The 24,225-nt window shown below is 51.6% G+C and overlaps 1 protein-coding gene across 1 annotated transcript in view; it reads right to left on the reverse strand.

Annotated features, from left to right (window-relative positions):
• The window catches only part of IGSF21 (immunoglobin superfamily member 21), a 235,872-nt gene that overhangs the window by 204,493 nt on the left and 7,154 nt on the right, over positions 1 to 24,225 (reverse strand). The window lies entirely within an intron of this gene.

Below are 24,225 nucleotides of genomic sequence, written 5' to 3' on the forward strand. Positions count from 1 at the left end.
TCCTCATAATACCTTTGTTTTCTCCATTAGATGGATATCTAAATGGGATCAGAGAGGGCAAGTGATTTGCCCAAGGTCACACAGCAGAGCCAGGTTCAGTGCCAAGTCCATGTTTTGTTCACTGCCCTGGCAGAAGCCATGCATATCTCTCATAAAAGACCAAGCAAGGCAAAGTCATTCCCTCTCTGCCTGGGAGGGCGTGGGCAAAAGAGGGAACAGAGCCTGGAAATATTTATTGAAGAGATGAAAGAAGGGGTGGTTGAAGTCCTTCCCAGTTCTGGGTTCCATCCCTTCACAGAGCAGGGGAGCCCAAGGGCAGTGGTTGAATTTATCTAACCTCCATCCGTAGGCTAACAAGTGGCCCCACGTGTGAGGAACCTGCTATGTTCCCTGCCCTGAGACGCTGACATGAGAGATGTCATTTCATTAGCTCCTCCCCACCCTTCTGTTTGGACTCCAAACATCTACATAAATTACAGTCCTGATATTTATGGTTGCTGTGTTGCGTCGGCAAGGGCATGTGTGCACTCCATGTCCTGGCGGAGGGAAGGTCACCCCTAGGACTCTCTCCCTGCCCCCCACCCCTCGCCCTGTCCCTTGCCCCAGGGTCCTGTACACCTAGGGCAGCAGGGGATGGGCCGCCTCCAGGACCTGGGAGGGACGGGGCACTCAGGCCCTGGGGAGAGGAGGGGGCTGAGTTTTACAGCAGAGTTTTCACATGGTTGGTTTTGCCATTAACTTTGAATGCCTTTGTGGGTCTATAAAGTTCCCCATGGTGGTTTATAGGGAATATGAATCGAGGAAATTGGTGGCAAAAACAGGGTAATGGGTGGCTTTCAGAGACCCACACAAGGGTCAGGGAACAAAGGCAAGGAGCCGCCATCTCGCCACAAAACCTATACCAACGATAACTTAAAAAAAAAATCCTGCAAATTCCCTTCCATTTCCCCTCCAAAATTCTGTTTCTGGGCGCAGAAGCGGCTGGAGGATAATCACTGTGGAGCTAACCGCGGTCATCTGAGTGGTGGCAATCTCTTTTTTGTGCCTCTCTAAATGCTTCAAATTACTCCAGCCTCTGGGTACAGGGGGAAAAAAGTGATTTTTTTTAAAGTCAGATCATTCAGACCAACAGGAAGGTATGTTTTCTGAAGACCTGAGATTCACCCATGGTAATAACACATCACTAGGGTCCTCCCCCTTGACAGATGGGGAAACTGAGGCACCGAGACAAAAAAGTTATTCAAGGTCACAGAGACAGGGGGCTTCAATAGAAGTCAGCACTCTGCCTGTCCCAGCCCGGCCTTCACCCCTCTCTGTCCAGGTTCCTTGGGGCTGTGAGGTTAGGACTGATAACCCTTAGGTAGGGGAGGGGCACTCACTTTGGAGGGTCCAAGGCTTTCTTTCTTGGTGACTGTGTTTACTGGAGGCTCCTTTGGTCAGACTTAGACTGTCCTGCTGGTGTCCTCAGGGAGCTGAGGGACTGGACCTAGATGCTTCCAGAAGGTTCCAGACCCAGGCTAGTCTAGATGAGGATTGAGCAGAGGCAGAAACAGGGTGTGGAAGGAAAGATGGGCCAGGGATCCAGGTTGGAGAGTCCAATCAGCTGTTTCAGCCACATCCAACTTGGCGAGGGAGGAAATGGGGAAGCAGCCCCACCCTCGGGCAGGACCTGGCTGGATGGGGTGCAGGGGGTGTGAGGGTCCTGGCTCCATGCGTGGAGCAGGGGGCAGGGGTGTCTGTGAGTCACCTGTGGACCCTGGTCCTTCCTACTCAATTCAGACTTACTAAGAGGCTGCCCTATCCTAGGGAGGGGGACAGACAGCTCCCCGTATCCCGTCTTCCTTCCTCTGCACGTGTCTTTTCTGAGATGATTATGTAAAAATATTATGGAACAAAAACAGACAGAATGGACATTCATGTTCCCCTTAGATCAAAATGTGATAAGGTCTAGGAGCACAGACCCTACCCTGAGGGGCTCCCCCTCTGATGTAGGGAGACAGAGCCCCTGCCATCATGAAGCAACAAGTGTCTGATGGGGGAGACACAGCCCCTCCCTGGGGAGGTCCCATGTCTGATGAGGAGACACAGCCCCTCCCTGGGGAGGTCCCATGTCTGATGGGGAGACACAGCCCCTCCCTGAAGAGGTCCAAATCTGATGGAGGAGACACACCCCTCTATTACTTGAGAATTCCCAATCTAACTAAGATAAGACCCTCATCGTGAAAAGAAACCTAGAATCCTTTAATAGAGACATAGAAATGAGGGCACAGACCCATTGAATCATCTGCATTAGATGATTCCTGAGGGACTCAAAATCCAGAAAGGGGGAATCTCATAGAAGCCTTCCCTGAGAAGGTGACTTCTCTGCCACGCTCTGAGGACATGTCAGCCAAAAAGACTAGGTCCAGGCCTCAGGGAATCCTTTGGGGGTGGCAGGGTGGGGGTGTTAGACACTGATAAGAAAAGCTGGGATTGGAAACCCACATAATGGGTATAGGCCAGGTTAGGAGCTTGGACTTTATGGCCGGGCAACAGGGAGCCATGGAGAGTTTTAAGCAAGGGAGAGGGTGATCAGATTTGCGGTTTGTAAAGATCAGCTGGGCTGCAGGAGGAGGAGGGAGTCAAGGGGGAGCGGAAGCAGGAGACCAGGGATAAGACTGTTGTGGTGACCCAGGCAGGTGATGAGGGCCCAGCCTGAGGGCCTGGCTGTGGGATAGAGGGGACACACCTGCTGGCGGAGGACACTGGGCAGACTTGAAGCCCCGTATTCTGAACCCAGCCTGACAGAAGGGCCGATGAGGTGCAACGATGTCTGTGCTCTGAGCAGCTGCCTGGCTGGGCTCGAGGGCTCGCGCCCAGGGTCCTTCTCTGCAGATGCCCGTCGGTCTGCGGGAGCCCTCACAACTGGACAGCGGCCATCTGCTGCTACTAGGCATGTGTGGGACCAAGGTCAGACTCATGTCCTAGCCCTGAAAGAAGGCCCAGGGCAGGCTCTGGGACATGCTGGGGTCCCCCAGTTTGGAGGAGCCAGAGGAACATCAGACCACAGCCTCCGGTTCCCCCATCAGAATACTCAGGTCTCGTTTGGACCCTTCAGCTGCCAAGGCCACGGGCCACTCTTGCCTGCTGAGTCCTCCATCTGGATGGGCGTTCATCCCATTGGCTAGTGAAGCCTTCAAACCAGGCAGTGCAGGGGTCAGGCTGAGGCCTGAACTAACCCATCTGGGAGAAGAGCTAATAAGCCCCCCAATTTGCATATATGCAAACAAGGTCCACTGTTGACAGAGCAATTAGCACAGCCCACTGCCTGGCAAGGCCACCAGGATCGGCTGCGGTGCCTGGGATCTTATCTGCTGGGCTCAGAGCCCAGCTCCCTCTCAGCTGAGGCCTTGTTAGGTGGATAATGAAGTCCCAGATTGGGCTCGACACCCACTTCTAGAGGGCAGGGGAGCCTGTGCAGGGCTTTCTGGGGAGGGACAGGGCGGACCCAAGGACCTGGAACAATTTCCTGAGTCTTTTCTTCTTATCATTTAGTTTGGGTAGGGGGAGAAAGGACATCAGCTCATGAGATGCGCGTGGGACATCTGACCATCCCAACTCTGACCATACAGCAAAAGGAAAAAGCCAGGGCTTTGACCGGAGAAGCCTGACTTCTAATCCTGACTTCTAATCCTGACTCTCCCACTTGCTGCTGTGTGACTCAGGATACTTTAAATGACCTCTCTGGGCCTCAGTATTCTCATTTGTAAAATGGAGACAATGTCTCCCACAGAGGCTACTGTGAGGATTAAGAGTCCTCATAGTGGAGTGTTGTGAGTAGTTGTGAGTAGTGTAGAGTAGTTGCTCATTAAACGGCATCCCTGTGTCACCAGACATGGTTTGCAACAGAATGAGGAGCAGATACTTGGCTCTCTTCTGCTTCTCCCCTCACCCTGTTGGTTTGGTTTTGTTTGTTTTTGATCTGACCTGTGCTTTAAATGCTGTAAAGCGTATTGCCACCCAATAACTTAGGAAATAGCTGGTGAAGTTGGCTAGCGATGTATCCCCATTTGCAGATAAAGAAACTGAGGACCAGAGAGGTGTAGCAATTTGACTAACGTCATCCAGCAAGTTGGCAGTAGAGCAGAGAATTAGGCCTCCGGGCCCCTCATTCTCACGAGCTCTTTCTGGTGGTAGCAGCTGCTGGAGACCCACAGTACCTACCCATCCTCTGTGCTTTTGCCTCTCCCCACCTCTCTCCTCCTTCTCCTTCTTGGGTCTTAAGTCTCTGCCCACATAATCTGTTTTCCAGGATCTCTTTCCCTCGAGTCTATCATTCTGTCAAGTGCCTGCTGAGAATGTGATGACAGCCAACTCTGCTCAACCAGAGAGTGGGAAGTTCCTTCTTGTGTCTGACTGCAATTTCTCTTGCAATTTCTCTTCTTTTTTCATCACTGGCAGATGGGGAAACTTTTGGCTCACTATCCTCATCAAATAGTCACCATCATAAATTGAAACAAAACAAAGCAGGCCTCAGAGATTTTAAGTCCCTCTCTCTCCCCATCTGGCCTTCTCCTGAACAGATGAGACCTTGACTTTAAGGCGAGTTAACCCTTCCTCTTGAAGCCAGTTCCTATCACCTTGGATGCTCACCCTTCTTCAAGCTCCCATTGCTCCAGTGCCCAGTCCCAATGGGTGGCCCGAAAGGTGGTGAGAAAGGAAAGGATGGGAAAAGAGGTGAGGGCCTCCCGTCTGTGCTGTAGTCCTGCTCTAGTCCTGCTCTCCTGTGTGAGCTCTGAGCCATCATCACTGCTGTGTGCAGACACGTGCCAGGGGCCGTGGGGAGCAGAGAGATGCACATGACACATACATGCACATGCTCCCTCCCTCCCCAGAGAACCAGGAGCAAAAAGCATGGTCTCTGGCCTCAAGGAGTGACTGGGGAGAAGGGACAGTCAGCACAGGATTATAATTTTGGGTGTAAATGCCACAACAGAGGAAGAAGCCTGTGGGGACATGAAGGAGGGATTCCCCTGGGCTGCCAAGCACAGGGTGTGATCAGGGAAGACTTCCAAGAGGGGTGACTTCTCAGCTGAATCCAGAAGGACATATTGGCATAAGCAGGTGAAGAGGAGGGGACAGACAGAGCAGGCTGGGGCAAAGGCACAGAGACTGTGCAGAGTCTGGTGTATCTGACGAACTGGAGGACTAAGCACAGGAGTGTTTGCTTCTACGCCATGTGCACGTGCCGGCACCATTCTACGCTTCACATACGCTTGCTCACAAGACCCCCACAACTGCTCCCAAAGGTAGGCAGAACGATGGCTTGGGGTGGGCTCCCCCAGAAGCAGACTCAGAAAAGAATTCAAGTGCAGATAGCGTCTCTGGGAGATGATCCAGGGAATTTTGGTGAGGAAACAAGGAAGGGAAGCAGTCAGTACTGCTGCGTAACCACGCTGGCCACCACTGCCCAGCCCAAGCCCACTGAGGACCCCTGGAGCCAGTGTAGAAGATGCACCTGGAATATCCAACCGAGAGCAAGGATGCTGGAGCATCCATCCTCTAACTCTCTGTCTATCCTCAGCCTAGGGCTGCTTCCAGGAACGAAAGCTCTCCACACTTCTAGCCTGTCTCTTGTCCAGGCCAGGGTGCTGCCCCCAGGCAGAGGGTCGCTGCCTTCACAGGAGCATACTTGGCTGTCTGGTAGACAGAAATGCCAAGGGCTTAAGGCTGGGCACCGACAGGGTCTGCTACCATATTAACCCCATCTTACAGATGAGGAAACTAAGGCCAAGAGCATCCAGGTAACTAGGCCCAGGTCTCACAGCCAGCACACCACAGAGATCAAGCCCAGGGATCTGCCCCAGAGCCCGTGATCATAACTACGGAGCCACATCGCCTGATGGGGTCCACCCCCAACAGGAAGGAGGGGGAGCGATGAAAGATGAAGACCGAGGAAGGTGGCCAGACTTGCTGGGAGCAGAGTGAGTGAGGTGCATGACCCAGGGAGCCCTACTGTGTGCCAGGCACTAGAGAGGTGCTGGGAGCCCCACTGACCTCATCATGAATGCAGCCCAGGCAGCACCTCTCCAGAGCCCTGGGTTCGGAGGCTGAATCAGACTCCCTCCCTCTGGTTCAGTAACCACGTTTTCCCAGCCCAAACGAGAATTTCTTGTTTGACACAGCTTTCCCACTGGGAGGCGGGAAGAATGAATTTATTCATGCGAGAAGTCTTACAAAGGTTTAAACTATTAGCATGCATTTGGTTATATATGTCACAAATTGTCTTTACCAAAAAGGATAAAAAAATACTTGCAATTGGGGCCATCCTGGAGAATCTAGACAATATCATCTTTGTATGCAGGAAGGATGCAAGCTTGTTTGCAGAGAGGTGCTGAAGTCAATGGTTACAAATGTGGGTTTTTAAGTCCCAGCCAGGATCGAGCACATAGTAGGTCTTATCATGCGCTTGATGACTAGGTGACTGGGGCTGAATCCCAACTCTCCTACAGACTCTGTGTGCGGCTCTCTCTCTGCCTCGGTTGCCTCATCGGTAGGAAGGGGACAATAGTGTCCGTGGAAAGGGGATTTAGGTGAGAGAACTCAGGGAAAGCCCTGAGCAGGAGTCTGGCTCATAGAAAGTGCACAGTTAACAGGGGTGGCGGAGTAAGAGGACTGAGGGAGTGGACACCAGGCTGGCATCCGTCCTGACTCCGCGTGGGTGTGATTGGCCCATGTGTGGCCAGAACAGTAACACCTCCAAGAGACTCTCCATCAGAGGAACGGAGATTGGTGGATGGGCACCCCAGCCTCCTGCCCCTTAGGTGCAGTCCTAAGGCGGGTCCCACACTACCTCTCAGCCCATCCAGCTGCATCCGTATCACCTTTTCCTGTCTCCCTCACTCCCTCCCCTGCTGGTGTTTCCTGGGGTCTTTCCCAAATAAGCCACCCACACCCAAATCCTTGTCTCAGGCCCCACTTTGATGGGAACCCCAAAAGCAAGTGATAACAAGGCTGGAGGCAATAATGGAGCTCCCAGCACTCAGTCCCTGAGGAGGAAGGACCGCGCAACACCTCCCCGCCTCTCGCCTACTTTTCAGGCTGGCGTCGTAAGGAATGATCGAGATAAACAGCAGGACAAAGCTGCAGAAAAGAAGAAAGTGAGGCCACATGTCCTGGGAGGGATTATTACATTTCCGCAGTGAGATAAGGATCTTAAAGTTCGCTGATTCTGTTGCCGGCGTGTGGGGTTCAGACACAGACAGTCTCCGGCTCTGTTAATCCCGCTCGCCCCGGCCTGTCACTTAGAGCTCCATTCTTTCAGCCCCAACCCTGGGGCAGATAAACTGAAGTGGATCCGGTCTCTGCAACCTTGGCCGTGAGACAAAGTGCGTCCTCCATGCAGGGGACCTGATGGGCTCAGAGCAGGAGAAAGAGGCGGTGCCTCAGTTCCTGACCCCAGGCCCTGTTCAAGGTTCACCCCTGCCACTAACCCACTGCCCATCCTGGAGCAGGCCACTCTCCACTCTGAGCCTAATGTTTCCTGCTCTAAAATGTGGAGGATGGGATGGCAGCAGAGCGAGGGGTAAGGGCCAGGAACTAGACTGCTGGAGCTGCAATCCCAGACTTGTCACTCATTCACTGTTCAGCCTTGAGTCAGTTACTTAACGTCTCTGTGCTTATGTTTCCTCATTTACAAAATGAGGAAAATAACAGAGTCTCACTCATGGAGTTGCTAATGCAGATTAAACACATTAATATTTATGAAGTGCTTAGAAATGTGCCCGGCGCACAGTAAGTACTACACAAATATTTGTTAAATAAACACCTATATCGCTTACTTTAAAGGGTTGCGGTGGTTCCACCAGATGATAAACACATGAAAATCCTTCATATGCAGTGGAAATCCGTGCAAATACATTATAGTTATGAATTCTCTTTATATCTCCATTTCCCCGTAGTAGCTTCTCTCTGTGGGCTTTGTAGTGCTGTACACAGAGAAGGGACTTTGACGTTTCCCAGAGTCAGGTAGGAAATATGGTGCTGCCCTTTCACTGGTCCTAAGTGACTTCACACCTCAGAGCCTCAGTTTCCCCACTGGGAACAATAATAGTACCCATCTCTCAGGGTGAGGTGAGCATTAGGGGAAGACTGGTAAGGGATGCACGGGGCTCCGGGACTGCCCACCAAGGAGCCCAATTAATGTGAGTTTCTCTCTCCAGTTTCCCAGGGGAAATCTCTTCACTTCTTTGGGGTGTCAGTCCTCACCTGTAATGAGAGCCTGACGAACCAGTTCACAGGGCTGGTGGGCTCATGCCCACAAGAGCTTGAAGCCCAGGCCTAGGGGAGACTATACGCTCAATGACAGCCTCCTTTTCCTCTGGAAAAAGGCTGTTGATTAATCTAAATCTCAGAGAATCTTCTAATCTCCCAGGTATGGCCATGGAAGTCTATGTAGGATTTCCCTGCCTCCCCATGATTGACTGAGGCCCCTGATGAAGTGGGTCTGTCTGGCCAGGCTGGCTGGTGGGGGAAGCAGTTGGCTCAGAGATCTTGCTCCACACCGTCCTGGGGTGGAGGACTGAATGTGGATGCCTGGAATTTTTAGGACCTGCAGGTGGATCCAGAAGGTGTGGGCTGGACAGGCCTTTGTGGATGGGGTATTGAAGAGCGCCAGCCAAGGTCCACGTCCACAAGCATCCTCCACAGCAGGCCAAGAGAAGCCCAGAGGTATTTGTCAAAAGGCTCTGGTTCCCATGGACCTGGCCTGCTTTGGCCTATTATGTTTGCCTAAATGCTTATGTCCCAGATAAGGGGCCTGGGAGATGAGCAGATAGCCCCTGTGAGTAGTTAACAACCTCCTCCCGCACAATCCCGGGAGCTGAGCTGGCACCAGACAGACCAAGAGAAGAACCAGACCAGGAGGAAAGGGATGGTGGTGATAGAACTTCTGCCCTGGAAGCTTCTGAGGCCCTGTTGACAAGAGATCGGGAGCTTCAGATGACAGAGCCACCCGCTCACCTCACGGATGGGAAAATGAGGCCCAGAGAGGATGAGGAACACAGCAGGGCAACACAGCCAGAGTGGAACCAAGTCTCTAAACTGTCAGCACAAAAGTCAACTCCCCCAGATAATGTGTAGTGAAAACGCTACAGGTGGGCATGAAGAGCCGTCACTGATGGGAGATGATTTTCCCTTCAGCCTTTCATTCATTTGCTCGCTCATGCATGCACGCATTAGTCAAGTGAGAGTGCCTGGCGGGCGCTGTCCTAGGTGCTGAAACATACATTATCTCCCACTAGTGTGTAGCGTCTTAAAGGTATAGACCACACACACCTGTGCCGCTCGCTGCTCTATCTCCAAAGCCTAGTGTGTAGTTTGAGCTTAATAATAAAGGATTTATAGCACTTAATTCTCACAAAGAAAAAAAATTCTTATTCTCATTTCACAGTCAGGAAACTGAGGCTCTGAGAGGTAAGGTGACTGGCCCACATAATCGTTATGAATTCATTCATCACGAAATAGATATTAGTTGTGCACCTACGACGTGCCAGCAATGAACAAGCAGACAAGGCCCTTGGGAGTTTCTAGCCCAAAGGAGGAGTCCATTGTGGTCAAATACCAAATATGCTGATAATGAGTAATTATAACCTGAGGCAAGCGTCATGGGAGGAAGGCCATCATTTTGTGTTCTGAGCTGTGTGGGACTGAAATCTGCATCAGGGAAGGTCAGGTGGTAGAGAGAAGGTCTGTAGGTGAGATGGCGGCAACTGTCTGATGCAGAAACCAGGAACTCAGAGAGGTGGAATGACTTGCCCAGGGTCACACAGCGGCGCAGGTGGTGAAGCTGCAGTTTCAGCTCCATCTCTCTGCAAACCTGCTCACTTTCTAGCACATTGGAGAACCAAGAAAGACCTACAATGGAGGTTGGACAAGAAAGGATGTGGTGGACAGCGGAGGCCAGGAGGGGCCGGGGGCTCTGCTCCCTGCGATCTGGGCAGAGGCCTGGCATCAGCCTCAGCCCCAGTGAATGGATGTCGTGAAGCCAATCCAGCCTTCTCTCCCCCCTTCTCTTCCTCTATGGAGACACTAATTTTAGGCAGTCACAAAGTCAGCCTAAGCTTTTAAAAATGGACTGATTTATGCTTTTCCTTAATTGCTCCAAAAAAGCGCTTTGCATCTAGTGGGAAAGAGAATGAATATAACTCTATTTAGGTTAAAAATTTAAAGCCAAATTCTCACTAGTCTGGCAAGAAAAGAGGAATGCACTTAACCCCATCTGGGTAGCCTCCCCACCCTTAGCCCTTCCTCTGCCACATAGAGCCTCTGCATCTGCCTCACAGGCCCACACCCTACCCAGGGAGAAAGCTCGGAAGCACCAGGGGCCTCACCAGCCACTCGAGTGAGGGCAGGGCACTTTTTAAGGGTGCACTGAGGAGATTTGCAAAATCGCCTTCCCTGACAGCCCCAAGAGGTGGCCAAGGCCCAGAATCCACTGATGGGGCCAAAGTTTGCAGTCATTTCCCAGTTCTGGAAGTTAGCACATCCCTGGGTCATCTCAGCCATCCCCCGTCTGCACACTGGGGCTGCCAAGGCTCCGCCTAGGTTTAAATGCTGATCTTTCCAAAAGATCTCTAAGAATTTCATTCAGTAAACACTGAAAACCTGCCATTTGCCACACACCATGCTTAGTGATGGGACTCTAACAGTCAATGAGGCAGGAATGCCTACGGGGTACGCCATAAATCTCTGTGTTCCCCTAGTCATAGGTCAGTGTGGTTTGGCTCATTAAGTATCATTTTATCCATCCACCTATCCATCATCTAACCATCCTCCATCCGTCCATCCATCCATCCTGCATCTATCCATTGTCCATCCATCCATCAATATAAATGTTTAATAAGTACACATTCTGTGCTCAGCACAGTGCTAGGTACTAGGTTTACAAAAATAAATAGTACAGAATAAATAAGATAAAAAGGGACACTGTCCTTAGTGATTTCATGGAGTGGATGAGGCAGGAAGGTAAATGGGACATTTTTTGAAGCACAGACATCATCTGGCTGCCAAAAATACAAACACACACGTGCGTGCATGCACACACACACACACACACACACACACTAGCCCTCCACATAAACTGATATTGTCTCTGGAGGCAACTGCCACCCCCTACCCCATGGGTGACCTCTCCCAGATGCTTCTGTACTTTCTCTTTCCTCTTCCACTGGCTGGAAAGGAGGCCTATGGAGCCCCAAGAGATGGCAGAGTCACAAGGTGTAAGGAGCCTGGATCCCTGAGTCTCCACATGGAGGAAAGGCACCCACCTACAAAGATACCTCAACATAAGTTAAAAATAAACTTTTGTTGAGCTTGTGCCAGTGAAATTTAGGGGTTTGTTACAGCAGCATGTGTTATCCTATCTAATATAATTATATTTTACAAAGCACCTTTCTGCAAGTGAATGAAGGGATGAAAATATGTCATTTGATTCTTGTAACAATCACAGGTGGTAGATAACTGTTGCCCCCATTTATAGATGAAAAAACCCAAGGCTCAGAGAGGTGAAGTAACTTGCCCAGAGTCACAGAGCCAGTAGGTGGTGGACGAGGACTCAAATCTGAGTCTCACATCCATTCACTTTAAATGACAATATGCTCCTAGTTGTGGGTACAGATAGCAAACTGGAGCACGGAACAGGAAGGGCATCTTCATCTGCCTCTGAGTGCAGAAGCTGGGGCGGGGCATTTATCCCTGGGCCAGCAGTGTGGCTGCTGTTACCAAAACGCAAGGAGAAGGAAAACGAAAACTCTGCCCTTGGCATTCCCCTCCCCAAGCCGGACAAGAGGTCCCAGTCTGGGCCCCCTTCCCCTGGCAGGCACTATCTTCCTGGAGGGAAGCCCATAGGAGGAGCCCCTTTCTCTCCGCCCAGGACAAGAGGAGGCAAGGATGCTGAGACACTGAGTTTCCACCCCTGGGAGGCAGCCGGCTTCCTTCAAAGCCCTGGCCCAGCCTTTGGCAGCCTAGGCAGACCTCCAAGACATCTCCATCGGCTGGCCCAAGGCTGCCAAAGCTGAGGGGGCTCCAGGTCCCCCATCCAGGCTGTCAGAGCCATAGGTAGGGCTGGCTCAGCCCTTGGAGCAGAGTGGCTGACAAGGGGCAGCCAGACAGGAACAGGTCCTGGAGGCAGTGGTGGCAGGAAGCCTCACTGCAACCCCACAGAAGGGCTGCTGCTCTCCACTGAAGGCCTGGAGTCAAGGTCCTTCTCAGGTGACATTTTTTCCTCCATAATCGTCTGGCTACCAGACAAAGAGATGGTGGTGCTGTGAAATGAAGAGTGCTGGGCTTCTGAGGGCAGACCAGGGTTGAATTCAGGCTCTGACACTCACTGGCTGTGTAACCTTGGGCAAGTAACAGCCTCTCTGAGACTGTCAGTTTACCTATCTGTACAATGGGGCTAAGAATGCTTGTGTCACAGGGATTACAGAGGATCAAACAGTATAGCAGACAAGTGATAATCTAAGAAGTGAGAAACAGAATCCAAGAATGTTCTAGCTAGAAGGGCCCTGAGATCTGGTAGGGAAGGGCCCAGAGGAAGATGAGGATGTCCCATCTCTCAGTCCCTTATTACACTCAGAGGCTGGATCTCACTGGTTTTCCCATGGCTTTTGCTGGGGTTGGTTGACGATTTTGTCAGTCAGAGATGGTGCCAGATGCTGGAGTAGCTATACCCAGGCAGGGCCCTCACCTCCAGCATCTGTTCCCCTCTGTGCACAGGGACTAAGGAACTAAGCACCCACCATGACAGCTGCTGGGAAAACTAAAGGCCATGCACTCAGTGCCTACCGTACGGGGCACTTGCCCTGATGCCCTCCCTCTCCGTCCTCTCTCCCACACCTCACATCTACCCAGAGGTGCCGGCTTCTACCCTCCACCCACCACCCTACTACTCAGCCTCCTAGCCTTCATCACGGGCGGTGGTGTGGCTGGCTCTAGAACCCAGAGTGGGCCAGTGCCAGAGTCAGAACCCCACCTGGACCCAGCCTTTGAACAAACGTCCAATGCAGGGCCCTCTATTCAGGACTGGAAGGGGCGCACAGTGGGACTAAGTGCATGGTGGAGACCCTTGGGAAAACTGCTGACCCGGTACTCTTTTCTCACTTTTCATCACTCTCCCATCCCCATCTTTCTCCCAACAAGGGTCACAGTTCTCCATACTGATGCCCTCCCAGGTGGTCCAAGCCCCTGTCACATCCTCTCCCTCCTTCCTGACCCAGGCCCCATGAGTGAGGAGTTCTCCCGCCTCGCTCCCCATAATGCTATACCGCTAATAAGATTAAAACATACCTCCCTCTTACAGCATCGATTCATAGCACTGATTTACTGTTGCTTCTCGGCTGCTACAAAACGGATGCACGGGCCGCCACCTTAATCTCTATCCATCTCCTCACTGCTGGGGAATAACTGCTAATTAATACCTTTCTGCCTCCCGACGGCGCCTGCCAGCTTTGAGCGCCATCAATACTCTGTGGGCTCCCTGCCACCTGGCCACTCACCCCGACTCGCTTGCGGCTTCAGCCCCAGGCCAGAGAAGCACTGGGGTTCAAGGTGGGACAAGAGGAGGAGGGCTTTTCTCTTCTGCTCATCCTCCCACTGGACACACAGATACACACAGTGAGCGAGAAAGGGGCAAGGGTTAATTCAGAAGGGACGGAGTTAGATCACGGTTCACATGCCAGCCCCTCCTCAAACCAGCTCTAGGATTTTTCACCTCCGAGTCTCAGGCTCCTCGACGGCAAAATAGAGAGAGCCACGGGATCCACCTCCTAAGGAGTGGCAAGAATTAAAGAAGAACAGGTCAAGAATGTGCCTAACACAGTCCCTGGCCTCCTGCTTCCTCGGGACCTTTTCCCCAGGCCTGGAGGGGGCGCCATCACCATATACCAGCTGAGTTCACAGCGCTGATGTCAGGGAATGGCAGGTGGCCATTTCCAAGGCTGGGAAGCAGGGTCCAGGAAAGGCTCCATCAGGAGAAGGAGTTAGCCACAGACATGCAGCCTGGCTGGGAGACGCCAATGACCTGGAACTCAGCCAGACTTTTGCGGCTTCTTTCCTTCTCCCTTTCATCTCAAAAGGCACCTCCTCCAAGAAGCCTTCCCAGACCATGCAATCTGGAGAAGCTGCTCTAAGCCCCTGTCTATCCTGCAGCCCTGCATTCTCCTCGCCGTCCAGAGTCAGGCTCTTTATCCATTTGTTTATTTCTGCCACATCCACCAGAATGTCAGTCCCATGAGGCCAAAGTTCTTGACTGTCCTGTTCAGCACCATCTCCCTGGGCACATAGTAGGAGATCAGTAAGCATTTGATAAATGAGTAACAGGTTCTCCATTAGTCTTAGCTGAGAATAATAATGACAATAATAAGCAAGGTTATCACATCCCTCTCCCCTCAGATGAAGGTCTGGTTCAATGCCCTCTCACTTTTAGGGGGGGATCCCATCAAAAACCATTGCCACCATGTGTTAAATGTCTACTAGGCATTATATGAGAAACTGAGGCTCAGAGCAGTTACACGCCTTGCCCCAGATGACACATCTAGCAGGTGACTCCGCTGCCGTTCAGATCCAGGTGGGCTACGTGTTTTAAGTACTCAGCATGTCCCATCAAAAGGGAAGAGGAGAACTGCTTCTCCACCAAAAATATCTGGATGCCAGGGTTTGCCGCCTGGCTCCCAGACTGAAACTGACAGCCTGCTGTTGTCATTGGTGGATACAACACGACCAGCCTAGGGAGGGACATTAGCCTGATCTCAGATCTGCATAGGCCAGTGAGGAGGGTCAGAGTGCAGGACCAGGTGCATCTAACTTCGGACTTGCCCCTCCACCTCCTCTGAACCAAGCTCCTCTGGGAGTAGCTGCAGGACCAGATGGGGCTAGGGATGTGTGAACACACAGAATTATCATTCTAAATCCCCAAGTCTGTCTTCACCTGCAGGATTCCCCTTTATCTCATGGACACCTGCACCTGACAGCCGGGCTGGGGCCTTACTCTGTGAAGGAAGGAATAGGGGATGGAGTGGTGGCCGTCTGCCTCCACCGGCCGTGAGAGGTGGCGGTGGGGAGGGAGAGGAAGCCTCAGGACTGGGCCTGGCAGATGTGCCAGCAGAAGCCAGCACAGGCGCTTTTAATAAAACATAACGAAGCATGGGATCATAAAATATTTCTCTAATTCCAGGCTCCCATGGGGGTGGGGCAGACCAGTTGGGCTGGCAAAGGAGAAAGGTTTACAGGGGGTACCTTGAGGCTAGCTGGGGGTCAGAGCAGGCACAAGTTGAGGGCAGCAATCCCTAAGCCTCCAATCTGGGGTTGGGGGTGGGGGCTTTCTCACAGCCCAGCTTTCCAGCTTGGAAAGAAGCAGAAATCAGAAGTTTTTTCCCCAGAGATGACCCCCTCCTGCTGGGAACCTGGTAAAAGTCACAAACCCCTCTGGGCCTCAGTTTACCCACATGTGAAGTGAAATGAGTCTTGAACCTAAACAGAAATCTTTAGAACCTCCTCTAGCCCTGAGGAGGTTAATGCTTTGTCTTCATCATCCAATCCACTCATTTTCAAATTCCTTCATTCAAAGTAAAGCTTAAGTAGAAGCTGGTTTGTAAAAGGGGCAAAGCAGAGCTCCTGGCTCAATCTGGGGACAAGGGCCCCCTCAACTATTATCTTGACTTACATTCTGACACCAAAGTGGTGCGGGTGAGTACCTCTGTGGGAAACTGGGGTTCCAAAGAGCACAGTTTGAAAACTATGAGTTGGCCCAAATCCTGCCTAAACTCCCCCATCCTCCAAGCCCCAGCTCATATCTCAGAACCTCATCAGAGGCCTCCCTGATGGTGCACCTCTCCAGCCACTACCAAACGTATCCCAGCTCTCGCCTTCCTCATGTTCATTGAAGTCAGTGATTACGTTTCTATGTCCTCAGGGCTGCACAGGGTCTGAGATACACTAGATGTTCAATAAATTGGGCCTCTCCCAGAGCCCGCACATCTACACTTTGCTCTGGCCATCACTCTGACCAGCCCTACTCTTCTTCATAGCAGTTATCACTTCCGTTTGTTATACATTCACATGTATACTATCTGCCTGATCACACCCTCGGGAAGGTAAGCTCCAGAAAGGCAGGCTTTATCTTTACCTTTTTCTATTCACCACCATATTGCTGGTGCCTAGCACACTACCTGGAACATTGTAGGTATCCAATTTGTTGGATGAATGGATGGATGGATGGATGGATGGATGGATGGTCAAAGAAGAAAGGAATGAATTCTCCTTTTCTTCCTTGAATGGATAAGGGTCTGCCAGGCCTAACAGGTTCATTCAGAGTTCAAAGTGTCTTTCGTATGAATCTCCAATGAGGCTATAAGCTCCAGAAAGGCAACTCTATTCTTTCTCAGATCCCACGCATCCACACAGGTTTTTATCAGTTCCACAAACACTTAATGCCTGCTCTGTGCTAGAAACAGGCCAGGTACAGGGCTCATGGAGATGAGTCACAAATGTCTGTGACCCATAGTGCTATGAACATGAGATGCACAGAAAATGCTTGTTGAATAAATGAAGTGATGTCTAGGGTGAGACGTGAATGTTGAACAGGACTTAATCCAAAGAAGGAAGTGGGTTCCAGCAGTGGGACTAGCATGTGCAAAGGCCCAGGGTCAGCTAGGAGCACTGTGTCTTCAGTGCTGAGGTCCTGTGTGGCAGGGGATGGGGCTTTTTATCCAGCTTCATGTTCCCCCAGTGGTTCCCTGCTGGTGGCACTCAGTGCTCTTCCCAGAATCTGTGCTCAATAGGTTCCCTCAAGGTCATGCTTTCTGGGGGATGGGTGGGAGGGGAGACCCTCCCCTTCCTCCCATCCTCATGGGTTCATTGCCATGAACACATCTCCCTGATCACCTCCACACCCACCAAACCCCACACTCGTCTGCTCAGACCCACATGCTGCACTAAATATAACCACTGCAAATGCCTCTCCTATTGCCTTTCCAAGGGAAATAACGTTGTTTAAGTAAAGCCCTTTAAATTTTAAAGAGCTGGGTTGTGTGCTCTCTGCAGGAAGCTTTTAGCAGCTTGCTGGAAAGAAATAATAATAATAACGAGGCCAAAGACAACAGAGAAGAGCTGAGCTGCTACCCAGTGACTGCCCAGGCCGGGGGGCCGGCCTGTGGCCTTCCACGGTGGCCTAGCCGCGGGGCCAGGGCCAGCTCCAGCTGCTGCTGGAGCCCCTGACCCACCAAGAGGCACACAGGATCAGGATGGGAGGTCCAGAGAGCCACAGAATCACAAACGGTCAAGTTGGAAGGAGTCTCTGGCAAAGAAGGAAGAAGGCAGAGAGGACAGAAAGCTGTTAAAACGCGAGACATCCTGGACTCAAAGCTTAGCACAGCCACCTACTAGCTGTGCAACCCTGAGCAAGTGGCTTAACCTCTCTGGTGATAAAGGACTTTCCCCAACAGGTCAGGCTGAGTAATTAATTATTCCCTCTTCTACATTCCCATAAGGACTTGGTAGCCATTTCAATTTTAGAATTTTCAACATTATTCTGTAATTTATTTGTTTGCCTGACTATCTGCCCCAGGAGACTGCAGCCTCCTTGAGGACAGGCACTAAGTCTCACTTATACCTGAGTGCCAGCCCTAGCACAGAGCCCGACTCGGAGCAGGTGCTCAGTAAACAGCTGCTCAGTAAACAGCTGCTGAATGGAACCCAAGTGAGGCTGAGCCTGTGCTCCTAGGGAATGAGTGGCTATTGGCTGTCCTCACACTGACACAGCTGTTCCTTAGCAACATCCCCGGGAGGCAGGATGCTTCATCCCACAGGTGGGAATTTGGGGGCATCAGATATTTCTTAAAGGAAACATTTTGGGCATAGACAGGACTCTCCTTCCCAATCTTATTACCCATCAAAGATTTTAGAACTGGGTGCTCCAGACTCACCCCTTCATTTTGGGGACCTAAGGCTCAGAGGAGGGCAAGGGGTAAGCAGGTCATGGTGAAGACTGTTGGAGGAGCTGAAATCAGATCCTGGTGCCCCTAACTCTGAGGCTGGTACCCTATCTGCTAAACTGGTCTTCCCATTGCCGCTAGCAGGATGAGGCCAGGTGGTATGGGGAAGTTTTTTAAAATCTCAAATTGTCACATGTTTAGTTTAATATGAATTAAGAAAAAATATACATATGTATTCAGTACAACAAGACTATATATTATTCCTTTGCACAGAACATGTTTAAAGAGAGGGGCTTGATTTAAATTTGATTTTAAGAAGATCATGATGTAAGAAATAATCCGAGGGGGACGTAGATAAAGTCATGAAGAAAGCGACTGAAGTTTGGCGATCGCTGCAGTGTGACCAGGGCACGATTCAGAGCTGGTGACCGGAAGGCAGCACTCCACCACCCAGGGACATGAGCATCGTGAGTGAGAAAAGCTCCCCCTGAGACCCAGGCCCCCCAGCACTGTGATGGAGGCCCTGCTGCTCGCACAGAGGGCGGCCCAGCCTGCAAGATGTGGCCCCGTATTCAATGGGAAATGAGCCTCGTCCAAGTTAATGTGAACCACCAGGTAGATGGCAACGAGGCTGAACAAAGGAAAGTCATCTCGGCCAACTTGGAAACTAAGACCCAAGGGGGCCGTTGCTGGAGTTTTTCCTAAGGAATACTTCTCCCCAGTGAGTGATCGATTCCCCCGCTCCCCACAAAGGGTCACACTGCCACGAAGCTAATAGCAGGGCTGACCCCAACCTGCATGAGGACAGGGCAAATAGCAGGATTGCGGGAAGAGGACAGTGTCGGCCAATGGCCCGCTGGCCAGGAGCAGGGGCACTCTGTCTTGCCCGGAGCACTTTAGAGAATGAGCCAGGGAAGAAATTGCTGCTGGTGTTTGTCACGGCAATTTCAGCAAAGCACTGAATGTATAACCGTCTCGAATTTCAACTGGCAAAATTAGTCCTCATCAAAGTCAATTTGAACAGTCAAGGTAGATGGGAAAAAGGGTCGGACAAAGGGAAACGGAGGGGGCATGAGGAAAATCCCCTTAGGCAGTTGAGAACTGAGCTGTTGATGGAAGTTTTCCCAAGAAATACTTACTCCCTTTAGAAGCCAGCCACACCAAACTCCAGCTACCCACCGAGAAGGTCCCTCTACATGTGGACTTGGCAGTCTCAGCTTTTAGGTGAAGGTTAAAGATCTGGTGGTCCAAAGGGCTAACTCAATCACTGCTCACTCCCTTCTCCCCAACGTGCAAGGGTGGAAGCAGCCTTCGCAAGAGTAGCTGAGACTTGGAGAGCACCTGCCTTTCCCCTTGGAAGGAAGGAGCTTTGAGCCCATTCATGATGGATGTGGACCTGGCTGCACATGGTAAGAGCCAGTGGGGATGGCAGGAAAGATGACCTAAATGGATCCAAGGAGAAGGAACCCCTCCGTGGGAAATAGGGTGGAAAATAGACTGGGGAATGTCGGATCGGTGTGCCCTGGGGCGGACTAATCAGTCAGTGAGATGGACCAGGGGACAGGGGAGGTGAAGGGACATTGGAGAGTCTAGAGTAGAGATGTGACACATCACAAAGGTCGGTACCAGCCATGGAGGATGCAGGCTTTTCCTCTCAGCAAACTGCAACGTTCTCCCAAAGTTACCTGCCCCTTCAAATTCACTTGCCCCCGCAAGACCTGTTTCACTTTCCTAAAGCCCGGCACTCACGTGCTACATTTGGGCTCAGGAAAATCTAGCATCAAGCACAAGACTGGGCATAAGAGCAGGCATTTGATTACTGTGATGGTTATTAATACAAACAGCCACTGATTTATTAGCACCACACACAGTTTCTTTTCATCATCTCAGCAACTCTGTTGAGTACATAGGGCAATCTCCATTTTCTAGATGGGGAAACTGAGGCTTAGCAGGAGCCCAATTGCATTGGCTTCCAACTGGGTTTGGCCAATGGGTGGCATCAACAAGGGACCAGAAGGCAGGAGGAGAATGAAATTGGGGTGTTTCTTCCTCCAGCTCCCCAAGAGTTGGCTGCATCCATCTACCCAGGGCCACAGTCTGGCCAGGCAGCCCTCTTTCCAGGCTACCGGCGGTAGCAACCCCCTTCTGTTCCTGGTCTCAAGGGCTGTACCATCCCCTGCTGCCCTCTCTAAACCCTAAATCCAGTAGTCCCTTTAACAATCCCTCCACAGACCAACCCCACCACCACCCAGGGTGAGATTGGTGTTTCCTGCGGGAATCTGGTTGATATGGAGGAAAATAACTTGTTGCAAAATTACAGGTCTTACAAACAGCAGCACCGAAACTCGAACCTGACTCCATCTGCCTCCAAAGCCCGCGTTGTTCCATCAGAACCGGGGTTTCTCCACCGCAGACATTCCCACCCGCCACTTCACAGATCGGCTGCAACCGCGTGCCACCTGCTCCACTACGCACTTAACATTTTTCTTTAACTTGACTCATTTCTTACTTAAATAAGCCAATTTAAAAAGAGAGAGAGAGAATTTAAATCACTGCCCCAAATGGCAAACTAGTCTCACTTGCCTTAAACAGAGGGCGACTGAAAAAGAATTATGATGAAAACAAAACACTGCTATTAAAACTTTTGCTCCCTCTGGCTGGCTGCAGGCACGTTGCCCCACACCTGTTTGTGTTGGAAAGAGAAGAGCAGGAGAGAGGGTCTTAAAAATGTGATGGCATCAGCCTGAGGCTTTCTCCTTGGCAATACTAGGAGGACAGGATGGGGAAGGAACAGGGAAAGACCCTCCCTCTCAGTGATTTCTTGTTATTTATTCACAGTGGCGGGGAGGGGGCATCTAAAGAGGAACACTGCCCCAGACCTGTGCTGCCCAATTGAGCTTTCTGTAGTGATGGAGACGTCCACTGTGCTGTCTATACAGAAGCCATCAGCCACGTGTGACTATTGAGCCCTTGAAATGTGGCTGGCGTGGCTGAAGAATTGAATTCCGTTTCATTTGGTTAAATCAAAGCTGAGATGCTTTATTGAGTTTTAATGTAAATGTCAGTCATCACACACACAGCTACGTATTGAACATCACAGCCCTGGACTGTAAGCCCCATGAGGGCAAGAATTTGCCTGTTCATTCTCTGAATTTCTAGAACAGCACAGTGCTTGGCTACCAGGAGCATTCAATTAATATCCGATGCACCAATGGATGGATCAGTGGACGAAGGAAGGAATGAACTATACTGTTTCTTGCAACAAGAAATTGCTGTCTGCATTCAGACTGTCCCAGAAACCACCAGCACTCCTGGTTAAGTCACCCTATTCCTCCCCACCGGTCTGCTTGCCCCTCTTCTCCCACCAGGCTCCTCAGTCGGGCGACAGGCCTTAGGAATTCGCCTTCTGATGATGCCTCTTCCTCTCCAAGCTGAGCTCAGGCCCACTTCCCTGCTGCCCGAGCGAACAAAGAAGCCTTTGTGGTGTGGTTCCGTTTGCCGCCCCCACCTCACTCCCTCCGCCCCTGCCTGGGACATTAGGTGCCTGGTGACAATTAGCAATGTATCACCTGCTTCTTTAGAACCAGGCACCTGGCCTTCGGTTATTGTGTGGCCTGAATATCCACTTGACAAAACCCTGAGCACTCGGGCCGCGAGCACCAGCTCTCGGTGCGGATGCCACCCGCCCTCTGGCCGTGCCAGCCTCTGTCTTCACCCTGCCAGAGCATCCGAGCCCCCTCACTGCCCTGTACCACCCCCCACCTCCCTGCCCAGCCCTGCACGATGGCAGGGCAGCCAGTGATGGACGCCTTCCTCTGGGGCAGCATTAGGGAGAGAGGAGGAAGAGACGGTGTTGGGGAGATAATGGAGGCGCCAATGATTGGTGACAAACAACCCCGCCGGAGGAGCACTGAGTGCCTCTGCAGAAAGAGAAACAAAAGGGCAAAGGGAACAGCTTGGCAAAGGAACAAAAAAACCCAACGGCTCAGCTGTCTCTCTCTCCCTGGCGACTCCCAAGCCACTCCTGTGATTTATGAGGCTGAGGGCTGCTCCCCACCAGAGTGCTGCCAAGATGCCCACCCGAGTCTGGGAGACCCTGATGCTCCCCACACAGGCTCTTAGGTGGTGGGTCTGCCTGCCTGAGCCCCGGGATGGCCCCTCAAGACCTCGAGGGAGAAGACCTCCCCCCTACCTTCCACCCACATCATGCATGGTTAGGCGCCAATGGAAGTCATCCCTCTCTGGCCTCAGTTTTCATGGCTTTAAAATGGGGGAAAGGAGACAGTATAGATGGTTTCTCAGCTCCGTCCTGGCCCCAGTGCTCTGTAATTCCAAACCTGAGAACTTGTTCAGTGCTCCAGGTGGGAAACCTACAATGTACCCCTCCTCCTAGGCATTCGGCTTGTAAACACTAACTCCCCTTCAATCTCGGAGGCTTTCCAAACATCATTATGACAGCAGCAACCATCTTTCACACACCTACTACGTGCTACATACCCTGCATGCGGACCTCTGTGTTTTGCAGTTTCCCCTTCCCAGCAGCCCCCACCCCACGGAGACGCCATGATGCGCTGCCTGGTCAGCTGGAGACATCAAGGCTGAAAGCAACACAGAGGTTATCTGAGCTCACATGCTGGATAAGTGGTGGAGATGGGAGCTGAATCCAGACCAGACCCCAGAGCTTCTGTCCACTAGCGACCTAGAAGCTTCTCCCCAGGAGAAGCTACCTCCATCACTCCTGGTTCAGGCCCAAGCTGGAACAGCCCCATTCCAGGCAGGAGCCTGGTTTCCCTTCCTTGCCAGGTCTGGACACTCTCGGTGAAGTGAGTACTGTCCAAATGATGGCATTTCTTCCTTGAAGCCATTGTCTCTTTGGGCACCCCAGAGCAATCATTCATAACACAGTGACGTTCCAAAGAGTTTCCAGCTTCAGGTGGCCCAGAAAAGCCAAATTAATCTTCCTAGAGCACTGCTCTGGGGATGTCATTCCTCTCTCTTCAACTGCCCCCCACAGCCCCCGGGCTCAAATCCAGACCCTTCACCCTGGCGCACAAGTCTCTGCCAACAGCGCCAACCTCATTCCCAGCTTCTCAACGAGCACCTTATGCTCAAGTGAGGCCAGCTGCCTCACTGCCTCCCAGCCTCACGCAGCCTGACAGTGCTCTGACTCCCTCCTCCAGGCTTTGCACGTGCTGTTCCCCTGCCTGGGATTCCCTCCTGACCTGTCAAGATCATTTCAATCCCTCAGAGCCTTCCTGCGCCACTCCTTTCAATTTCCAAGGGTGTATTCTTGGTATCCCTGCATTGGTCATTTATTATGCACGATCTTTTATTGTTCTCCAATGAGTCCATGATTTGCGGGGTTCCAACCAGCAGAAACTCCTTAAGTGAGGTCTCTGCCAATCCAGAATGAGGCTGGGGCAGCTTATCAATTAATGGAAGTGACTGGATCCCCTGAGTTGGCTCCAAAGTCAGCCTCCAGGGGAGAGAGAAGAAAGCCGAGCCCACTGAACCTCTCAGAGAGACTCTATGGCCAGCTGACCCCACCCTGGGGTCAGGAGGAAGGCAGGGGTGCATGCCACGTGCTTTCACATTTTATTTATCTCCACAACGCCCTCTATTTTCAAAAAATGAGGAAACCATGACTCAGAGACTTAGTGACTTGCCCAAGTACACTCTGCTAGGAAGTGACCGGGGCTAGGATTCAAAACCAGTTCAAATGGAAACCAAAGTACATTAACACCAGGTGGCTGTTCGACAGAGACAGTGATGGAGGGAGGATGGGCACGCCCGGTGGTGTGCTGGTAGATGTTTGCCAACCAGCCCTGGGCTGGAGAGAGCCGTGATCTGCAGTACTTGCTAATTTCCATGATGTAAACACTTCCACCCTGGTCCATTTCAAGCTACCAACAGGATAAGCTCAGAGTTGGGAAGAGAGGTGCTAACCAATGCCTGGGTGTGCCTCCAGCTCTGCCCCTCACCAGCAGTGGGCCCCAGGGCAAATCACACAATCTCTCTAAGTCTCATTCCTCATCTGTGAAGTGGGGAGACTGTTATCTCCCAAACAGGAGTTTTGGGAGGGTTTAATATGTCTGCATGTGAAAGTGGTTAGCATGAGGCTTGGCACATAATAGTTGCTCCTTCCTTCCTTCCTTCCTTCTTTGTTTTTTTCCTTCCTTCCATCCTTTCTTCCTTCCTTCCCCAAACTCCCCAGCCATCACCAAACAAGGACAGCTCCCCCACCCCCACCAACAAG

This window comes from Vicugna pacos, chromosome 13 (genome assembly GCF_048564905.1).
Source record: "Vicugna pacos chromosome 13, VicPac4, whole genome shotgun sequence".
Taxonomy (NCBI): Eukaryota; Metazoa; Chordata; class Mammalia; order Artiodactyla; family Camelidae; genus Vicugna; species Vicugna pacos.